Here is a 14,236-nt window from a genome sequence, read left to right as displayed (position 1 = left end):
ATTATTGCTTTTTAAACAAAGATCTATTGGATTTCTGTTACTGTAGCATCTTTGTAAGTACACCCCCCGTTTTATTTTTTGGTGCTGAAACAGGAATGAACCAGTAAGTTCACACTTTCAATGCATAGGTACTGTCATGTAATTCGCTGAAAAGCCAATAGCACAAATGAAGAAAGTTTGATTTGGGGAACCAGTAAAATCATGTGATTATGGGAAGGAGGAGAAGACTACAAGGAGAAGGGTGTATATCATCTGTATATAAGTCAGATGACATATAGGAGAGAACATGGCACACCAGACTTGTATAAAATATAAACAGTAAGAAGATAAATGAGGGAGAAGTTACCTCGTATGTTGTAGTAGTATTCTGCAGAATTTGAACTTGCCTGTAGGTTCTAGGAAGAGCAGATAAAACCTGGCCACTGGGGGAAAAAATAAAACAGGATTTTGATCTTAAATAAAAAGTGAAAATAAGATAAATTATATTGGGAGGGGCTTCTAAGAAATTGTAAAAAGGAAACAAAATGTTGAAAGAAAAGAGGATCTCACCACAGATTTTAAAATAACCTTAGATTTTGCTTCCAGTCAAGATGGAGAAACAGGGACCAAGTTTACCCTCCTGCTTGAAACAAATAAAACACTGGACAGTGTATATAAAACAATGTCACTCAAGAAATTGAACTTCTGCAATATGATGAAACACTGTATCCTGGATTGGGTCTTGGAACAGAATCGTGGAAAAACTGGTGAAATCTATAGAAAGCCTGCAGTTTTGTTAAGAGTAGTGTACCAATGTTGGTTTCTTAGTTTTGACAAATATACCATGATAACATAAAATGCTAACAACAGGCGAAACTGGGTGCACGGTATAGAGAAACTCTCTGTAAATCTAAAAATATTTCAAATAAAATTTTATAAAAAATAAAACAAAAACATGTACTGAGAACTCCAGAAACACAAAAGGTTATGATAATTTCTGCTTGTCATTATGAGCAAAGGCTTCATGGAAAAGGTAACTGGGTTAGTAAGCAGTGTAATGGCAGACAGACAGGAGACAAAAGGGCATTGTTGGGGAAACGCAAGCTGTTTATTTTGGCCAAGTATAGGATTTAGGTGTTTAGGGAAAGAGAAGAATGGTAGCCAAACAGAAGTGAGTTTGGAAACGTATGTTAGTTCTCCCCTAGAGAAGTTTTCCAATGCACGCTGAGAAATTTGGCCTTTATCTAGCAGGCAATTAGGAGTTAAAAAAGTGACATCATTTGACTTGTGATTTACAAGAATAATTTTGATGCCAGGGTGGAGGATGGTTTATTTTGGAAAGCCTGATTAAAAGATTCTAAACTCTGGAAATAAGCCTATGGAGACTTGATTATCAAAAGTGAGAAAGAGGAACTCCCAGAAACAATCGATTCAGAGATTTGGTGCCAATCATTGGTACAGTTAGGTGTAAACTATTCAACCAGTGATAAATGACATATGTCCAAGGATATGTATCACAAGATGATTCATAGTAACAATAACTGGAAACCACATGAGCACTTATCAGTAACAGAATTGTTGAGTGTTGGTGATGTCTCCACATTCTAGAATGTTTTGTAGCCATTATAAAGAAAGAGTTAGTTAAAATAGTTAACTTGGGGTTTCCCTGGTGGCACAGTGGTTGAGAATCTGCCTGCTAATGCAGGGGACATGGGTTTGAGCCCTGGCCTGGGAGGATCCCACATGCTGCGGAGCAACTAGGCCCGTGAGCCACAACTACTGAGCTGTGTGTCTGGAGCCTGTGCTCCGCAACAAGAGAGGCCGCGATAGTGAGAGGCCTGCGCACCGCGATGAAGAGTGGCCCCCTCTTGCCACAACTAGAGAAAGCCCTTGCGCAGAAACGAAGACCCAACACAGCAAAAATAAATAAACTAATAAACTCCTACCCCCAACATCTAAAAAAAAAAAAAAGTTAGCTTGGGGGAGATTTACATGATGTATTAAGAGAGAGAAGCAAGAAGTGAGTGGAGAATTGTAAGAAATATTATCCCATTTTTGTAAAAAAATAAGTTAGAAAGAAAAAGGAAACTTATAAGTGTTAAAAGCAGGAGAACACAGCCTCATCCATGACAGCAGACAGCAGGAACAAGAAGAACTACAATCCTGCAGCCTGTGGAACAAAAACCAAATTCACAGAAAGATAGACAAGATGAAAAGGCAGAGGGCTAAGTCCCAGAGGAAGGAACAAGATAAAACCCCAGAAAAACAACTAAATGAAGTGGAGATAGGCAACCTTCCAGAAAAAGAATTCAGAATAATGATAGTGAAGATGATCCAGGACCACGGAAAAAGAATGGAGGCAAAGATTGAGAAGGTGCAAGAAATGTTTAACAAAGACCTAGAAGAATTAAAGAACAAACAAACATAGATGAACAATACAATAACTGAAATGAAAAATACACTAGAAGAAATCAATAGCAGAATAAGTGAGGCAGAAGAACGGATAAGTGACCTGGAGAACAGAATGGTAGAAATTCACTGCTGTGGAACAGAATAAAGAAAAAAGAATGAAAAGAAATGAAGACAGCCTAAGAGACCTCTGGGACAACATTAAATGCAACAACATTCGTATTATAGGGGTCCCAGAAGGAGAAGAGAGAGAGAAAGGACCTGAGAAAACATTCGAAGAGATTATAGTTGAAAACTTCCCTAATATGGGAACGGAAATAACCACCCAAGTCCAGGAAGTGCAGAGAGTCCCATACAGGATAAACCCAAGGAGAAACATGCCAAGACACATAGTAATCAAATTGGCAAAAACTAAAGACAAAGAAAAATTATTGAAAACAGCAAGTGACAAATAACATACAAGGGAACTCCCATAAGGTTAACAGCTGATTTCTCAGCAGAAACTCTACAAGCCAGAAGGGAGTGGCATGATATACTTCAAGTGATGAAAGGGAAGAACCTACAGCCAAGATTACTCGACCTGGTAAGGATCTCATCCAGATTCGATGGAGAAATCGAAAGCTTTACAGACAAGGAAAAGTTAAGAGAATTCAGCACCACCAAACCAGCTCTACAACAATGCTAAAGGAAATTCTCTAAGTAGGAAACACAAGAGAAGATAAGGACATACAAAAACAAACCCAAAACAATTAAGAAAATGGTAATAGGAACATACATATTGATAATTACCTTAAATGTGAATGGATTAAATGCTCCAACCAAAAGACACAGGCTTGTTGAATGGATACAAAAACAAGACCCATCTATATTCTGTCTACAAGAGACCCACTTCAGACCTAGGGTCATACACAGACTGAAAGTGAAAGGATTGAAAAAGAGATTCCATGCAAATGGAAATCAAAAGAAAGCTGGAGTAGCAATAATCATATCAGATAAAATAGACTTTAAAATAGAGAATGTTACAAGAGACAAGGAAGGACACTACTTAATGATCAAGGGATCAATCCAAGAAAAAGATATAACAATTATAAATATATATGTACCCAACATAGGAGCACCTCAATACATAAGGCAACTGCTAACAGCTATAAAAGAGGAAATCGACAGTAACACAATAATAGTAAGGGTCTTTAATGAAAAATGAGAAATCAAAACTGACACTGCAGAAATACAAGGGATTATAAGAGACTACTACAAACAACTATATGCCAATAAAATGGACAACCACGAAGAAATGGACAAATTCTTGGAAAGGTACAATTTTCCAAGACTGAACCAGGAAGAATTAGAAAATATAAACAGACCTAACACAAGTAACGAAATTGAAACCGTAATTAAAAATTTTCCAACCAACAAAAGTCCAGGACCAGATGGCTTCATATCTGATAGAAAATTCTATCAAACATTTAGAGAAGAGCTAACACCGATAGTTCTCAAATTCTTCCAGAAAATTGCCAAGGGAGAAACACTCCAAAATTCATTCTATGAAGCCACCATTACCCTGATACCAAAACCAGAAAAAGATATCACAAAAAAAGAAAATTATATACCAATATCACTGATGAACAGAGATGCAAAAATCCTGAACAAATACTAGCAAACAGAATCCAACAACACATTAAAATGATCACACACCATGATCAAGTGGGATTTATCCCAGGGATGCAAGGATTCTTCAATATACACAAATCAATCAATGTACCCTAACAAATTAAGGAGTAAAAACCATATGATCATCTCAATAGATGCAGAAAAAGCTTTTGAGAAAATTCAACACCCATTTATGATAAAAACTCTCCAGAAAATGGGCATAGAGGGAACCTATCTCAACATAATAAGGCCATATATGACAAACCCACAGCAAGCATCATACTCAATGGTGAAAAACTGAAAGCATTTCCACTAGGATCAGGAACAAGACAAGGTTGCCCACTCTCACCACTCTTATTCAACATAGTTTCGGAAGTGCTATCCACAGCAATCAGAGAAGAAAAAGAAAGGAAAGGAATATAAATTGGAAAAGAAGAAGTAAAGCTGTCACTATTTGCTGATGACATGATACTATACATAGAAAATCCTAAAGATGCCACCAGAAAACTACTAGAGCTAATCAATGAATTTGGTAAAGTTGCAGGATACAAAATTAATGCACAGAAATCTCTGGCATTCCTATACACCAACAAGAAAAAATCAGAAAGAGAAATTAAGGAAACACTCCACTTATCATTGCAACAAAAAGAATAAAATACCTAGGAATAAACCTGCCTACGGAGGCGAAAGACTTGTACTCAGAAAACTATAAAACACTGATGAAAGAAATCAAAGATGATATAAACAGATGGAGAAATATACCATGTTCTTGGACTGGAAGAATCAATTTTGTGAAAATGACTACACTATACTACCCAAAGCAATCTACAGATTCAATGTAATCCCTATCAAACTACCAATGGCATTTCTTCACAGAATTAGAGCAAAAAATCTTACAATTCATATGGAAACACAAAAGACCCCAAATAGGCAAAGCAATCTTGAGAAAGAAAATGGAATTGGAGGAGTCAGGCTCCCTGACTTCAAACTATACCACAAAGTTTACAGTAATCAAGACAGTGTGGTACTGGCACAAAAACAGAAATATAGATCAATGGTACAGGATAGAAAGCCCAGAGATAAACACACGCACATATGGGCACATAATTTATGACAAAGGAGGCAAGAAGATACAATGGAGAAAAGACAGCCTCTTCAATAAGTGGTGCTGGGAAAACTGGACAGCTACATGTAAAAGAATGAAATTAGAACACTACCTAACACCATACACAAAAGTAAACTCCAAATCAATTAAATAAAGCCTTAAATGTAAGACCAGACAGTATAAAACTTTTAGAGGAAAACACAGGAATAACACTCTTTGAAATAAACCACAGCAAGATCTTTTTTGACCCACCTCCTAGAGTAACAGAAATAAAAGCAAAAATAAACAAATGAGACCTAATGAAACTTCAAAGCTTTTGCCCAGCAAAGGAAACCATAAACAAGACAAAAAGACAACCCTCAGAATGGGAGAAAGTATTTGCAAATGAAACAACAGACAAAGGATTAATCTCCAAAATATACAAACAGCTCATGGAGCTCAATATCAAAAAAACAAACAATCCATTTAAAAAATGGGCAGAAGACCTAAATAGACATTTCAGCAAGGAAGACATACAGATGGCCAAGAGGCACATGAAAAGATATTCAACATCACTAATTATTATAGAAATGTAAATCAAAACTACAATGGGGTATCATCTCAACACCAGTCAGAATGGCCATTATCAAAAAAGCTAGAAACAATAAATGCTGGAAAGGGTGTGGTGAAAAGGGAACCCTCCTGCACTGTTGGTGGGAATGTAAATTGATACAACCACTATGGAAAACAGTATGGAGGTTCCTTAAAAACCTAAAAACAGAACTACCATATGACCCAGCAATCCCACTACTAGGCATATACCCTGAGAAAACCATAATTCAAAAAGAGTCATGTACCACAATGTTCATTGCAGCACTATTTACAATAGCCAGGACATGGAACCAATCTAAGTGTCCATCGACAGATGAATGGATAAAGAAGATGTGGCACATATATACAGTGGAATATTACTCAGCCATAAAAAGAAACGAAACTTAGTTATTTGTAATGAGGTGGATGGACCTAGAGTCTGGCATACAGAGGGAAGTTAGGTCAGAAAGAGAAAAACAAATACCATATGCTAACGCATATATATGGAATCCAAAAAGAAAAAAAATATGGTACTGATAAACCTAGTGGCAGGGCATAGAGGCAGGCATAGAGAATGGACTTGTTGAATTGAGGTGGGAGCGGGAAGCTGGCACGAAGTGAGAGTAGCATCAACATATATACACTACCGAATGTAAAAGAGTTGGCTGGTGGAAAGTGGCAGCATAGCACAGGGAGATCTGCTCAGTGCTTTGTGAGGACCTAGAGGGGTGGGATAGGGAGGGTGGGATGGAGGCTCAAGAGGGAGGGGATATGGGGACATGTGTAATGCATATGGCTGATTTGCTTTGCTGTGCAACAGAACTAACACGGTATTGTGAAGCAATTATACTCCAATAAAGATCTATTTTTAAAAAAAGGATAGGGCTTCCCTGGTGGCACAGTGGTTGCGAGTCCGCCTGCCGATGTAGGGGACGCGGGTTCGTGCCCCGGTCCGGGAAGATCCCACATGCCGCGGAGCGGCTAGACCCGTGAGCCATGGCCGCTGAGCCTATGCGTCCGGAGCCTATGCTCCGCAACGGGAGAGGCCAGAACAGTGAGAGGCCAGCAAACCGCAAAAAAAAAAAAAAAAGGATAATCAACAAGGACCTGCTGTATAGTACAGGGGAACTCTGCTCAATATTACGTAACAACCTAAATGGGAAAAGAATTTGAAAAAGAATAGATACAGGTATATGTATAACTGAATCACTTTGCTGCACACCTGAAACTAACACAGCATTGCTAATCAATTATACTCCAATATAAATTAAAAAGTTAAAAAAAATAGAAGCTGAATTTCAATTCCGCATAAAGGAAATTTTGTGTTGACTAGAAGATAAGATGCTCGAGCATTTTTCAAATGTATTAGAAGACAAGAAAGTAACAAAGTTACTCAACAGAAGGAGAAAGAAAATGTAAAGGTAAAAAATGTGTTATCTAAATGGGTCTTTTTAAGGAGAAAAAAAATTAAGGAAATATAAAAAATAAATTAGGAAATGTGGAGGAGTAAAATTATGGGGATATAAATTTACCATAAAATATATTAATATGTCCAAGTTCAAACCGTGGTGAGCTGGACTCTTCCTGTCTCAAGTTTGACAAAAGTGCCAACACAACAGAATCAAATAATGCGATGGGGTCAGTCAGAGGCTGTGAAGCCCAGGCATAGAAACTGGTTTTAACCACACAGGCTAGTTGGGTTTTATCAACAGGATGCTGCAAATGCCCACAGCAAAACCAGACAGAACCAGCTAGATCCTAGATAGAGTGCAAAATAGGCTAAAGGTCACTGCTTTCCTGAACTTGATTTATCTCTGTGTTTGTTTCAAAAGTACCTGGCGTTCGGCAGAGATGTTTTGCAGCTGTACTTTGAGAGATATACAACGGTAACCGCCCCGAACCGGCTCTGACTTGACCACAGGAACACACCTACTTAGATGAAACGTGGAGGTGTCAGAGAATGCGCTTTGCTTCATCACCAGGCTTAGATCTCCGCCCTAAGGGGGGATTTGTACTCTGCTGGCACAATTTGTGACGTGTGCAAAGGAGCATGGAAGACTGCGCATGCCTGGCTGCCCCTGGAAGTCTCCACCCCTTCCTCGAGCCCCGATGACCTCTCTGCCACCTAACCCTTAAAATTCCCTTACTGCCCTCCCTTCTGGGAGAAGATACCTTTAGAGCTCGAGCTCCCCTTCTCCATTCTCTGGCCATTGAGTAAAAGCCTGTCTTGCTTGCACCAAAGAGTTTCATCATTGGCAGCACAAACCTGAGCCGGAAAGAGCTCCCTGACCCAGCCAGGGGGACTTTGGTTCAGCCGGGGCCCCAAGAGGGGGGCCTCACATCTCATTCGGTAACAAGATCACCTTATGTAGAGCTTACCATTTTTTCAAATCAGTTTCCTGGCTCCGTGCCCCCTTAGTCAGAGAGAGAATGTGAAAAGTGGTCAGAGGGGAGACGGGGGAGAATTTGTATATTTCTTTGCATCAAATTGTTGCGATTCTGTGAATCCCCACTCTCCCCGAGGGGATGAAGTTTGAGGATGTTACTTCCTTCAACTCAGCCTAGTGGGGAGGAGGATGGGTGAGGCTTAGCCTGTTCCCTCAAGTTTACTGACACAAGCACCGGTGCCTGACTTGCTCCTGAGAAAGCTAAACCTGCATGGGCTGGCCCCCAGTTGACTAGATTAGCCATTAATAGAAGAAAAGGCACTTCCTGTTTTATGTATTCGCTATGGCTCAGATGCCGTCCAATAGCGCCACCTACAGGGGTGGAGAGCTCACAGCAGCAAGAACCTGGAGATGAAGGCAAAATTCTTAGAATGAAAGATGGAGCCACAAGTGGCTACCTAGAAACAGCTGCCTCTATCCTGGTCTGCAGAATATCCCAGCAAGGGAATCTCAGAAATCTCTAAGAAGTTAAAACCCAAGAAAAGGACTAATGAGAAAAGGAGTCAGGTGTGTGTGTGTGTGTGTGTGTGTGTGTGTGGAGAGGGGTGAGGAGTTGTTTTTCTACAAAGATTGAGATATTTGAATGATGCCTTGGTTGGAGTAGACATTCTAGTTTCTGAATTGAGGTTTGCATTTCAACATGACCCAAGGACTACCAATTACTTAAGAGTGGGCTAAAAAGCCATAGAGTTTTCTAACTTTCCACGCAAGGGCGGGGGAAGATTACTCTGCCACATAGAATATATCGGGGCAATGGGAGATGAAAAATAAAGGTGTGGGGGTTTTTTGTTTTAATTTTTATTGGAGTAAAGTTGATTTACAATGTTGTGTTAGTTTCAGTTGTACAGCAAAGTGAATCACTTATATATATATACACATATATCCACTCTTTTTTAGATTCTTTTTCCATATAGGTCATTACAGAGTATTGAGTAGACTTCCCTGAGCTATACAGTAGGTCCTTATTGGTTATCTGTTTTATATATAGTAGTGTGTATATGTCAATCCCAATCTCCCAGTTTATCCCACCCTCCCTTCCCCTCCCCACCATAACTTTGTTTTCTCTATCTGTATCTATTTGTTTTGTAAAGATGTGTTTTGATGTTGACTCTGAAGGATACAGTTACAGATGTAACCAATAACCATTTAGGAAAAAAAAAAAAAAGGCTTGCACCAAAAAAAAAAGTTAAAAATACAAGCACAGTGAAATAACAGGTCACTTTACAGAAAACGTAAAGCGAGGCTCAAGGAGGGCTCAAATTGTTCAAGACTGCATGACTCGTAAGTAGCAGACCTGAGGTTTCAACTCAGCTCTCCAGCTCCTGAGCTTTTAATACCTAGGCAACATTTTCTCTGCTGCTTCCCCTCTAAGAATATGATTATGGTCCTCAAGGTTTGTTCCCTGCTATGGTTTACAGGGGTGATTCACATTTGCCATAGCTCTGAAAGATTATTTTTGAATTTAAAAAGCTGGTGAAATGGCTCTGAACAATGGAATATAGCCCAAGGCTGCAGTTTTGTTTTATGCATTACAGCATTTTAAAGCCACTAGTGCCCTGTTCTCTAAGATGAAAGTAATATATCAGTAGGAGCTAAGTGAAAGAGAACAAGCTGGTCTCCAGGTGGCAGACAGTATATGAAGTCAACAAAAGGAACTCTTCCTGTGGTCTATTAATAATTCAAAAGCCTCCTCCACTCTCCAACTCCTTTTCCTTCTTTTCCTCCTATTTCATCTTCTTTCCAAATAAATAGCCTCAGCTGACTGGCCACACTTAGGTAATCAGAGCACAATGCAATTGTTTACAAGATTCTTGCTAGTATTTTATGTTTACCCTTTATAGTGTTTGGCCTTTAAAATCAAGTGAACAAGGAGACTTTTTTTTTTGGCTGTCTTTCTCTTTGACATATGGTATTTATGCCTTTAAAACGTTTTTTGTTTTCATTCCAGAGCATTTTCCTGATGAGATTTATCAAAATGCAACTGTAGATCAGCCATTGATTGTCTGAACACAAAGTGCTATTAGGAAAATGATCATGACAAGAAAACAATAACAAAGAGCAGCTTTTTAAAAAGCCAGACCCTTAGCTCTTTTTAGGAGGGGTTATATTTTTTACCCCCAGAAATAATTCATCAAAGTCTGTCGCCCTGAATAAAATTAGATTTTTCTTTTAGCTTTGGTAATAGGCAATTCGTGAAAAAGCAATGCTCAGAAACATTTGGTTTAAAAAAGATAATTATTATTTTTACTCACAGAAAGCAGAGATTGCAATTTTATTTCTAGTGGAGGAATGGGACCCAGGAATCAGATATGCATCTGCCCACAAAGCTGCAGTTCCCCTCCCCCAGTACATGGGGACCATTACGATAGGTACAAAGTAGTAAATATTTTCAACATGATATTATTTGATTAAAATATAGTCATAGTCTCACCCCTCTCTTCAAGCATAGGTATCAATCAGACTTCAAAGCATATGCTGAAGCAAAAAGTAGTAAGAAGGGCCATGCACGAGGGAATTGTTCTCATTCATTTCTTACTATTTTCTTTCTGTGTATTTCCTTGATTTGCATAATGTCTAGCCCCACTGTTATAAGCTTATTCGTTCTGTAGCAACATGGTCAAGCTTTGGCATCTTGCTAGTGCTTGTCTTATCAAGGACTTTAGTTTACTGTATGATGCAGGTGGCGGTATGTAGGTGCGCCTGCCAGCCTCTGCCACAGCCCCCTGTGATGATGATGTTTGTGCTAGGCCGCCGCTGAGGCCACCTTTAGACCTGCCGTAGTGAGGACCTTGAGACCGGACTTGTAGCCCTGGCGTCTCTTCCAGGCTACCTTCCAGACTGCCTGTCTCTGCCAATTAATTCACTGCGACTAAATCTGACCTCCCTTCAAATTGGCTTTCTTCCTAATTTCTATAATTTTTAGAGGCAATGCTGTGCAGTGAAAAGAGTAGAAATGAGGTGAAATTGGGGTTGAATACAAACTCAACATTTGTTGTTTGATTTGGAGCCAGTGTTATTCTCCCTGAGGCTTATTTTCCTCCTCTGTAAAATGTCAGTAAAAAAGACTGGAGGATTGTGGGCACTTAACAGCGCCCATAATTTCTAAGTGCCCATCCCAGTGCCTGGGACAGCACAGATTCTAAATAATCACTCACGTCCTCCCCCTTTCCCTCTCTGGCAATGACACTGCCATTGCCGACAGTGTGAAGGTTGGACATGTTGAGAGCAGTTTTTCTCCCTCCCTCTCCTTTACCCTTAATTAAAGCCAACTGCCAAGTAATTGGATGTTAGAACTAGCAAGAACCTTAGAAATCATAGCCGTCTGATTTATTGACAATACATAGAGACATAAGTCACCAGTTCTAGCAATTGGACTCCGGTGTCAATTTCAATAACAATCATTTGGTGATGAAATTGGATACTTGGCGATTATATTCAACAAAAAAGAATCAACCAACTATTCTTAGTTCAGTAATGATAGGCAAACACAACTTCCAACTCACAAGTCAAACTTTTTTTTGTGGCCGTGCTGTGCAGCTTGTGGGATCTTAGTTCCGCGAGTGGGGATTGAACTCGGGCCCTCAGCAGTTAAAGTGCCGAGTCCTAACCACTGCACCGCCAGGAAATTCCCAAACTCTATTTTCTTAAATGCTGTCCTATGGCTCTTTATGACTCAGTTTCTTCGGCAGAATTTTCCCTGCCCCTGGTATGTTCCTTTCCTCTTTGCCATTCACTGAGGAGAGGAATACATCTCAGAGACAACTGGAGGAGAAAAGGATCATAGAAAAAAACAACAGGACAAAAAGATAATTCCAAAGGAAACAGTATCAATTTTGAAAAGCCTAAAAGTTGACTAATGAATTACAATAATACGTATAGCCTCAAAACTATTTACACCATGTTTTATATATGCTAGGGCATGAGTTTATTTGTGTTCTGTCAAGTGGTTCATAGTAGAAAATCCTAAGGGATTCACTCTACCAAGCAAAATAAGAACTCGATATGTTCATGTGTGTGTTCTTTATAACACAACTGTCCTTCCTTTCCTATTCCATGCCGAACACCCATGCACAACCCAAACCTCCTATTGGATACCTTTATCCTCTTCTCCCTCCCACGTTCTATGTACAAGAAAAAACCAAATTATCCATAGTCAATGCATAGTATATGTGAAGACAAGAAAAACGTAAATCATGTGAAGTGTTAAGGTGTAAATAATTCTATTTTAAAAAATCAAGAGTCTATTTCTTTCATTTTCATAGCTACTGAGTATACATATCACCCAGAGTTTTCTCAGTAATGAAACTAGAGCCAGAAAAGAAAAAAAGACCCTAGATCTAGTGAGATCCTTATTATACTGACATCTACAATTTGGAAGGGCAACATGGAAAGTTTCAGAAAGAGCTGACCTTCAGACTTGAATGTTTTGCTCCCCAGTGCAATGCACTGACTGGATTCCATGAGGGGCAAACAAGTGGGGGAAACGACCCACCACCATCTAGGAGTCTAGAGGGTTACCTCTGAAATGCGAAGGCATGCTGCTCGCAGAACAGGATGGTGGCTACAAGGACTCCAAAGCTATAAAGCTTCATCCCCACAGCGATTTGCTGTAAAACAAAACTCTCTGAAGAGAAGGGTCCAGATAGCCGATTACTTAAGAGCCTTCTTTGCACACTGGTTAAAATATAATGGCATGTTTCCTGTCATTTCTGTGCTCAATCGACTTTGCTTCCATTCCCACCCTCAAAAAGAAAGTATGATGAGAGGTGTTATTCTCATTGTAGACGATCTAGAAAATATTTAACTCTTCAGGGAAGATGAGGACAAGAATAAAAGGATAGTAATACAGTGGAAACGTGTCTTTTTTGTTGAAGAACCGTAGCCCTAGAGTATTGACCCATGGATCTCAGCCCATGCTGAGGGAGGTCTCCTGTGGAGTACTAACTCATTAGGTCTTCCGTTGCTTTTCTCTTCTTCAACATTTTCAACTTAGATGAAGACGGAAAAGGTGAGTTTTTCAAAGGTATGGCTGAGAAGGAGAGCTTATATGGAGGATTATAAGATCTCCGTTCAAAGAGAGTTTTCCTTGTCCATGTAGAATGATGGGTCCACCCATAGAAGAATAAGAATGCTATGTGTGGGGAGCTCTTTTGAGAAGTAAACAAAATCAGGTAGTTGTGAATCAGGTTTATTTAGGGAAGGTCACCATAACAGCCATAACACCATAACAGTCTGAATCAAAGCCTACAACACGTCATTCTGAAGGTAGCACCCTATAACATTTTGTCTGGTGTGAGGCCACATCTAACCTCTGTAAGTGGAGGGACCCTGGTCCCCTTCCTACATTCCCACTGGTAAGTGCATTTGAATGCCCTTGAGGTCAGGGCAGGCAGATTTGCAAAATAAATCATCCTCCCTTCAGTGGACTTCTGAGAAGGAAAAGATTGAGAGTTCAAATCTCTCTCTGGGATTCAAAGGTATTGAAACATATTTAATGGATGGAGGCAACCGCCACTGAAACTACTGGGTTGGCCAGAAAGCTTGTTCACATTTTTCCATTCCATAACATCTTATGGAAAAACCCGAACGAGCTTTCTGGCCAACCCAATACATTTTATATAAGAAAGAAGGAGAAGAAAATACATGCGTTTCTGCTCATTTGTGGAGAAAGAAACACAGGAAGGATAGACCAGAAATCAATGAGATGGGTTACTCCCAGCAGGTGAGTGAAAAACAGTTGGAGTAAGAAGGGGGTTAGAAGATCGAATAAGAACCGAGTAGAAGAGATGGGGGGGAGGGACATTTCTTCGAGTAAAACTTTTTGAATACCTCTGTACTTTAGAACCGTGTTAATTTTTCACATACTCAAAACAACCAGTCAAGTAAATAAAATGAAAACAAACCAAACCAAATGAATGTAATTTTGTTTCAAATAAGTAAAATAACCACACTGAAGTGGAGAGGGGGAAAAAGGAACCAAAGTGAACTTTTTTAACACAAAAAGTAACTTTTAAAAATAACTTTAAAATTACAGAAAGTAATTTTAAAGTAACAGTTAAAATTTATTGACAAACTT

General features: G+C 39.3%; 1 protein-coding gene across 1 annotated transcript in view; it reads right to left on the bottom strand.

Annotated features, from left to right (window-relative positions):
• The window catches only part of CPB2 (carboxypeptidase B2), a 35,127-nt gene extending 34,711 nt beyond the window's left edge, over positions 1-416 (bottom strand). The window contains exon 1 of the mRNA XM_059041871.2: positions 347-416. The gene's annotated coding sequence lies outside the window, so the exon portion shown is untranslated. The remainder of the gene's footprint in view (positions 1-346) is intronic.
• Between the last annotated feature and the right edge of the window lie 13,820 nt (positions 417-14,236).

This window comes from Kogia breviceps, chromosome 16 (assembly GCF_026419965.1).
Source record: "Kogia breviceps isolate mKogBre1 chromosome 16, mKogBre1 haplotype 1, whole genome shotgun sequence".
Classification (NCBI taxonomy): Eukaryota; Metazoa; Chordata; class Mammalia; order Artiodactyla; family Physeteridae; genus Kogia; species Kogia breviceps.
The sequence above is the reverse complement of the archived record's forward strand: the minus strand, read 5'-3'. Positions and strand labels throughout refer to the sequence as shown.